We start from the raw sequence: 8,533 nt of genomic DNA on the forward strand, positions 1-8,533 counted from the left end.
GCATTTTCCTAAGCATTAGGTGTTCTTATGTTGCCATGATGATTCTTAACACATCTTCGTGCCACTTGGGCTCTTATTTACACAATTTATAAACAATTGGCCCATAATTTTGCTTAGATAATTTATTTCGTAAGGCAAATTTATTTCCCTGTTATTAATCCAAAACTCTTATTACCTGCCATAAATAGAGATAACAATAAGGTATAATAAATTACGTAACCATTACAGTTTTATTAATGTTTGTCTGTGTGTTGATTACACTTATCTTGCATGCCATTAGTGGAATGCATTAGGTCTAGATCCTTCCATGGGGAAAGAAAGAAGAGTATGCCTACCTCTGGACTATACGTAGGCAACAGGTCAGGGTCACCATTCTCCTGTATCTTTTTCTGGGAAGCTATTACTTCATTAATTCATCCATTGAGTTGACATTCATTAGCTCCCTACTCTGAGCCAGACAGAGGCTCCCACCCCTGTGATCCCTCGTAAGTGATGTATTTCTGCGGGTCACGAATATGAAGTGTTTTGCTCTGGGTTTTTCTCATGCTTCATTAGCTGCAAGCTGGGCTGTTCTGCAGCCAGTACACACCAGAAGAGTCAGACCAGTTGTTTATGGCTAACGCCTGCTTGGATTGCTCTGTACATCTGGTTTGGATGGGTTGGTTGTTAAATATTTTGAATATCACTCTTAGTGGCGAGCAACAGAAACTGATTCAAATTAATTTAAGCAAAGGGAAATTCATTGGAAGGAAGTGAGGCCTCACAGAATTTTTTGGAGGCCGATGAACCGGGCTGGGAATTGGGGAGGACTAAGGCCAATCGGGAGGGCAATGGTGCAGGAGACTCCACCATGCTTAGGACCTTATACTGGTCAGGAATGGACCCCACAAGGGGCAGTCTCTTTGGCTCTCTGATCATGAGTAAAACCCAGAGAGGAAGTGTCTGATTGCTGTAGGCTTTGCTCAACTGGATACAGCTTGAGTGGCAAAAGGCAAGGTCTGGATAAAAGAGAAGAAAGTTCTTAAAGGGGAATAGAAATGCTTTTGGGAAAGAAAAGTGGATGCTGGTGGTCAAAGTCAACATGAATTCGAACATATTACCTTTTAGGATCTGGAGGAAAAAAACTTAGGTTCCTTGCAAATTAGTGGAGTAATTGTGGGATGGGAAGAAAATGAGTTTTGTCATAAACAGTAAAATTGGAAAATAATGGTAATATTTACTTTCTGGCCATTTATGAGAAAGAGGTGTCTTTTTCTTTCTCAGTGATTTTGTATCTCCTTATTTACATGATGGTACTAACTAAACTTGTGAATTTAATGGGAAGGATCATTGTAGCTGGAGAGAAAGGTTCTCATTTTGCTGCTATGTTCGACTCTGAGCTTAACAAACAAAAACTCCCAAGAGATGTGGAATTTAATGAACAGGATATTTTACTTTGAGTCTCAGCTCTTTTACTGAGTGACGTGTGAGAAGACATCTTTGGCAAGAGGCTTTCTAGGAAAGTTTTCTGTGGTCTGAGACCAAGATAAACTCCTTAGTATCTCTCCTGGGTCGATGGTTACCCAGAATGGTATTCTAAGGCAGATGAATCTGTAAAGGACTCCCCAATTCATAAGCACACCTACCGATGCCCAAAAATGAAGCAGCTTTTAGGCAGTAGTCCCCAGTTTATCAGCCTTGTGGTAGAATATTTCAGTTGATTGTTCAGTATCAAGTACATCAAACCCCAGAAGTCGAACTGAATTTTGACTCAATACTTTTTATATTTGGAGTGCTGGCTTAAGTTTCCTAGAGGTGTAGCCTGCCGGCTCATTGGGGATGCTTTAGACATTATGGCTAGAGCAGGAGAAATGGCGTGCGTGATTTTAATCAAAGAGAGACACCAAGAGTCAGTAAAGCCAGAAATAGTTTGAGAATAGATTTTTCTAGAGAAAAGCGATTTAATGGATCAACGGTTTTCCAACTTTTGACACAAACACATACACGTATATATACACACACATATATATACACACACATGCACACACACAAAATCTCAGTACACACACAAACACACACATGGTTCCTGAAACAATATTTATCCTATGTGTAAATATACCATGTATTTTTTATTCCATTCTTTTCTTTTTAAAATGCTTATCAGAACTCTCTAGTGTTCGTTTTGCATAGACTCACAGTTTTAAAAACATTGATATAGATGGTCCAAGTTCAAAGCCAGCACCTTCTGCCCTATTTGCTGTTGGTGGAGTTGTCCACAGTGCTGATTTCTGCCCACTAAAATGACTTGATATATAAAACTTCTTGAGTTAGCCACCAGAAGATGCATTTTATGCTCACTTTCTCCTCTTTCCCACTCTTAAAAATAGTCTCTGGTTACAGGGCTGGATGTATCAAGGCAGAACTGTGTGCAACAAAAACAGCCCTTGCTAGCAGTCGGCCACTGTCCTGAGCACTTTGCATATATTATCTCTTTTAATCCTTGTAATAACCCCATTTGTAAGAGGTGGACAACATTTACATCTCCATTTTTAGATAAATAAGTGTATTCTCAAGGAGATTTTACAACTTACTCAAAATCATGCAGTTATATAGACGTGAAGTTGAGATTTAAATCCAGGACTTTCTGAATTCAAATATTTTAAATAAAATTCCTCCTTAAGGTTTGTAAGTGTAAGAGCTGAATAATTTAGACCAGTTCCACAGCATAGTATTTACTTTTTCACAGAAGGTCCAAATCACAGCACTCACCCTGGGTCCCAGAGCTGTGGTGGATTGTCACCATACACAACTGCACATGATGCTCAGTAAGGGGGATTGGCCAACACTGACAACCAAGTCTTGCTGAAGGCCAAAACCACATTCTTCTCTGAACCTCAAGCATCCTGCCATCTGGAGAAATGCTTCTCTTATGTTCTGAGGGATTTCTAAACACAGCAGGTCCTCCTACAGCAGGACATATCTTCCACATGACTATATGCTAGCTTTGAGCAAGCATATAGAACACAGCCAAAGCCAAAGAGAATACAGCCAACTCAAGAGAGCAGTGAGAGAGCACCCATGTTCCAAGAGCACCTCTATTTGCAATCCACATAAATACACTCTCCAGCTCAAACCAGAGAGTTTAATATATCTACGTAAATGGCTGATATTATACCAGTGCAAGCTTCCCCAAGGTCACCTGGGCATTGCGATATTTTGCAGTCCAGACATCTGACATGAATCAGATGGCTTCCTTCTTTTTTCGTAATAACGTGTTTATTTCTTCTCATTCTCTGTCTGACATTTATGGAGTACCTGGTCAGACGAGCAAAGAAAAATAAGACAAGGCTGATCTGCTCTTGAAGCTGATGCAATCTCCTCCTCTTCACAACTGCCTGTAATGGGGCTTCGTGCATCGCCGGAGGCTTCACTTGTCTCTTTCTGTTCTTCTTTTTCTCTTTTTTGCAAACTCGTCCCTACTTTCCCCAGAGATGAGTGCAAATTAATGTATGCATTGGAGACCAGCACCTAGTGACGTTAGGACTTTAAGGAAGCCAGTTTTTCCCTGTGTAGAAATGATAGGCTCAGCTCCTCATCGTTTCTCAAGTTCTAATCAACCATGCTAATTAGAACCCCATAGACAAGCAATGACTCAGAAGAGGGTGGCTTCAAAGAGGTTAAGTGTGGAAAGCTATTCTGAACTCTATTTACATTGTGGGTTAATATTTCTTACCCTTCGTTCTTCATCAATAAGTATTGTTCTGCTCTCAGCCTGCATTCACTTACCTGCTAAACAGGATTCCAGAGAATACTTTGCCATCATCTTTATCATAGTTGATAAGTAACACTTACATAATTTTGGTGTTTGATTAATTGATATTCCATAAGAGTAGGTATCGACATCTCTTTTGATCTCCTTTTGACTGCACGTGATAAGTGCTGAATATTTGTTTTTAAATTAATGAATTAGATGTTGAATAAAGCCCAGGTCCATCTAGACAAGGTTTCATTGTTCCTAGGTGGTATAAGAGAGAACATTCTCAAGAGAAAATACTTATAAAATGAGAAGTCTGAGAGTCAGCAAACCTTTCTGGATTAGAGGCAAAGGTGACACCAGCCAGTGTCAACCACCATCTTTTCTGATAGCACCTTTTGCTTGTTTTGAGATGTGATTATGGGGATAAAGGCAATAAGAAAGTTAAACTTAAGAGGGAGTCATGAAGTATTATAATGAGAGAAGTTTTGGGGGACATTTGAACAAAATGTATCTTTTTGAGTTATGTGGAAGATGATAAAGCCTTTTCCCCATGATTGGGCAGACATCAATTATCAACAGCATCTTCTAGAATTCCACGATCTAGACAGACCTCTCTCTTTTCTATACTGGCTCAGATGCCCAAGGTTCTTAGAATTTTAGAGCTGGAAAGAACTTTTAATATCATGGAATCCAAATGACCTTGTTTCATAAATGAGCCTTGGTCTAATTGAATTCTTTAATTTATTCATTAATTCAACCTCTATATCTTAAAGATTTACTAGATGCCAGGCACTGAGCTTGTGTTAATACAGGGTCACAGTAGTAAACAAAACACTTTTTGAAAAAGCCCTCTTTGCTTTCATGTAGTTTACATTCTGATGGACCAGCATAGTGGGCAAAAGGAAAAGTGGATCAGGGATCAGGGGTAGGGCATCCTGAAGTAGGTCTAATAAGCAGCCTTGGGGCAGAAAGTCCTCATAGGTTCCTTGATATACCTGTGATCTGGCGGTCTCTGAAACCCAAGTTCATTGTTTCCACAGGCTTTCAGTGTCTATGTGCTTACACATTATGGTCAGCAGGGGGCAGTGTAGCCAATGTATTACTTGTGAGTGAGGGGTTGCCTGCTTTTCCCACGAGGGTCTAGGAAAGTTTATGTAGCCTACAACTGTGCCTATCTAGGCAGGTTCTGAGAATCCCTTTTCTCTAGGACCCTATTCTTCCCTCTTTCCTCTTGTCTTCTGTTCTATTCTGCTTCTTTGCATCCTCTGCTCTGCCTCATATCCCCAGGTCTCATCTTTTATTTTTGTAAAGCATGCTCACACCCACTGCTTCCTTGGGTCCTCCCAAATATTCTATGAGAGAGACAGGGTCAGGTTAAATATTTACCATTTGCAAATGAAGAGACGGAGGCCTCGAGAGGTCCCTTGTCCCCAGCCCCTGTTCTTTCCTCCAATATACTTATAGGACTTGAAAGCCAATAGCAGAGGCTTTTCTTGTTTATCATTCTGGGGAAGGCTATTATCCCACCAGGGCATCACGCACACACTTTGGAATTAGAGGCAAAGCTGCCAAAGCAATAAACTTGAGAAAGTGCTTGTTCAGGTGTGGGACTTTGGGGGTACTCTGGGTTTCACGAGGCCCTCCACTGGACAGTTGAAAAGTCAAAGGGCTGAACCCTTTGAATACACACCTGGGATGTCCATAGAGATGTAGATCGATCTTTGCAGTTTTTAAGAAAAGAAGCCACCAGAGCCCCTGGCTCAGGGCCCAGTTTGTTGGATCATCAGTGAAAGATAAGACTCCATTCATACGTGCAGAAGCATTGAACCGTGAGCAAGTTTCTTCATTTCTTTAAGTTTCGGTTTCCTCTCATACTAAAGGAGATCATAACAGCAGTTGTGACAGTCCACTCATACTCTGCAGTCAACCAATATTACTATTGGTGTCCAAATAGATTTACTGTTTTCATAGTTACTCATTGCAGAAGATTGATTACATGGATGGCCCCAATAAACGACTCCCTGTACCCGCACCTTTTGCAAGGAGAATCTCTAGTCCCTGCCCTCTCTGATTCCAGGATGGCCTTGTGTCTTGCTCTGGCCAATAGAATGTAGCATCTGCTAGTTTCAAGCCTGGTCTTTCAGGGGCCTTGCCCTCTTCTGCAATCTCTTGCTTGCTTTTGAAACATCCACTACAATATGAAAAAGGCCAGGCTAGCCTACTGGGAGGATACGAACCACACAGACCTCAGGTACATGAGTAAGTCAGGTGAAAACCAGAAAATCTGCTCAGCTCACCCATATAGACTCATGAGTAATGACAAGAGCTTATTGTTTAATGTTGCATAGTTTGGGGAGAGTTTAGTACATAGCAATAGGTAACTGATACACTACTTGAAGTTTTACATAGACTAATTCTAGGAAGGGAGTAACGCTAGATGAGACCATTTGGAAGGTTAGTAACTATATCACTGAATACTTAAGGCAGCATGGTAGTTTCAGAATCTGAAGTTCAGAGATAGTCCTGGTAGTTCAGAGTAAATACTGGGATAAAACAGACCTGATTCCAGATCTTTGCTCTATTACTTTCTAAATGTGAACCTTTAGTCAATTTTCTGAACCTCTCTATAACTTAATTTCCTCTTCTGTAAAATGGGGATAATAATATTGGGAGGGTTATTGTGAGGATAAAATGGGATAATGTATGTAGAGAGTTTAGTAAGATGCCTGGCACATAGTGAGTGCTCAATAAATGCTAGGCATTCTTACTGATGATGATAAATTTAATCTCCAAGGTACATACAGCTATGAGGTTGCTGCAGGCCCAATTGCTAACCCAGGATAGAGTTTTGCAATTAATTCATCTAAAGCTTTGAAAAAAGAAGAATTAAAATTATATATATATTTTCTCTCCTTTCTTTAATTATAAAAGTAATATATACTGTATACTTTAATCCAAAATCTCTTCTAGTGCAAAATTCCTGATTCAAAGAAAATTTATACTATGAGTTATGACTTATAATTATGAATATCGAACGCTACTTCAGTACATCGAGGTGAACTGTATTTTCTTAGGCAGGAAATATGCACACGATGCTCAATTGTGAGACAGCGGCATAAATCTCTCTTTGTAACAACTTACCTCATATTTCATTGACCAAGGAAGCAGAATGATTATCCACGATATCTAAGGTGGAAAAAAATAGCTCTTGAGCAAGGTTTTAATTCAACAAGAGATCTCGCAAAGAAATCAGGTTTAGGTTTAATGTTCAGGATGAAACTTCCTTTAGCAAGCAATCTCCACTGGCTTTCAGTTAGCACTTACTGACATTTATTCCTAAAGGAGAAGGAAAATCGTGGGGGAGACAGGGAGTCAGAGTGGAACTTCTTTCCAGACTAGAGAGGAATGCTGTGCGGACATCTTGTTTTTGAACAGAATTAGGCTGCATGAATTTGTTGACTCTCCATAGATTTATTTATTTGTTTGTTTGTTTGTTTATTATTTATTATTTATGCCTACAGCACCTGGTCTTCCCAGGTGGTCTCTCATTCAAGTACTAACCAGGCCCAACCCTGCTTAGCTTCCGAGATCAGACATTGGGCTTGTTCAGGGTGGCATGGCCGTAGACCATGGACTGTGGCTCCACTTGGGTGTAAGATGCCTGTAGTGTAGTGTAGCGGTTAGCACGTCTGCTTTACACGCACACTATGGAGCCATGTCCAACTCTCTCAGTCGATTTAATTTAAAATATAACTTTAAAAAACTTGACCCTTTCCCTAAACACTGGCTCTTGGCTTTTTTCTTTTGTTTTGTTTTGGTCATATTGCTGGAGTATCTGAAATTCCTACCTATCTGTGGATACCCATGACACTGCACATACTGTGAAGGGGTTCGGCCCAAAGCACATCAAGGAGCTCCATCATCCTGTGTTAGAGGAAGTGGATAGTTCCCCAAACCCCATTACCTAGTGGGGGATCTTTTCAGTTCCTTCTCCTACAGATCAGATGGAGGCTTTTCATCCCTATGTAGGTCACTTCTATATTTTCTTCCACGGACCACAGTGAATGCACGTGACGTTATCACAGAAACTCATCTGTGACTTATCTGGCAGAGATACTGACTCCCCAGTGGGCCACAGAGGGAATCCGTGATCACACTGACGTTTCTGTGCTAGGCTGCCGCCATGACTCCCACTCGGGATCTTGAGTTTCCTGGGTCAGATCCCCCACCCCAGCCTAACTCCCCGAGGGCAGCAGTGTGGTCAAGGTGAGAGAGTGTGTGCTTCTCTTTGGGGTGGCAAACACTGGTGGGCACCCAGTGTCCAGCCGTGGGGCTGCACCAGATGTTTATGGTGAGTTCTCTCCAGATCTGTTGGTGTTTGAGCCTTATTGGTTGGTAAATATTATCACTATCACCCCAAGTTGCAAAGTTGCAAGTGACAGAAACCCAAAGTTTTTATGTACCTCTTCAAATCCAGAAGAGGAAGCATAGTCTCTTAGTCTCTTAGTCTCTCTCTCTCTCTCTCTCACATACACACACACACACACACACACACATACACACACACACACACACACACTCTCATAGGAAATGTGCACACCATGCTCTCTCTCTCTCTTTCCTCATATCTGGCTTTCCCTATTTGTCTCAGCATAGCAGAGATGGCTGCCCCATAGTTTTTCTGATTAATATCTTTGATTTCAAGCCCCTAGCAGAAACCAGTGAAAGTCTCTGGATTGCAATTCAGAATTTCTCAGCGGGGAGAATCTAATTAGCCAGGTTTGGGCCAGGTAACAT

At 41.0% G+C, this 8,533-nt stretch overlaps 1 pseudogene; it reads right to left on the bottom strand.

Annotated features, from left to right (window-relative positions):
• Positions 1–7,248: 7,248 nt before the first annotated feature.
• On the bottom strand, positions 7,249–7,364 carry LOC112478207 (annotated as a pseudogene).
• Positions 7,365–8,533: the final 1,169 nt, after the last annotated feature.

Source organism: Pteropus alecto, unplaced genomic scaffold, assembly GCF_000325575.1.
Source record: "Pteropus alecto unplaced genomic scaffold, ASM32557v1 scaffold42, whole genome shotgun sequence".
In the NCBI taxonomy this organism is placed as follows: Eukaryota; Metazoa; Chordata; class Mammalia; order Chiroptera; family Pteropodidae; genus Pteropus; species Pteropus alecto.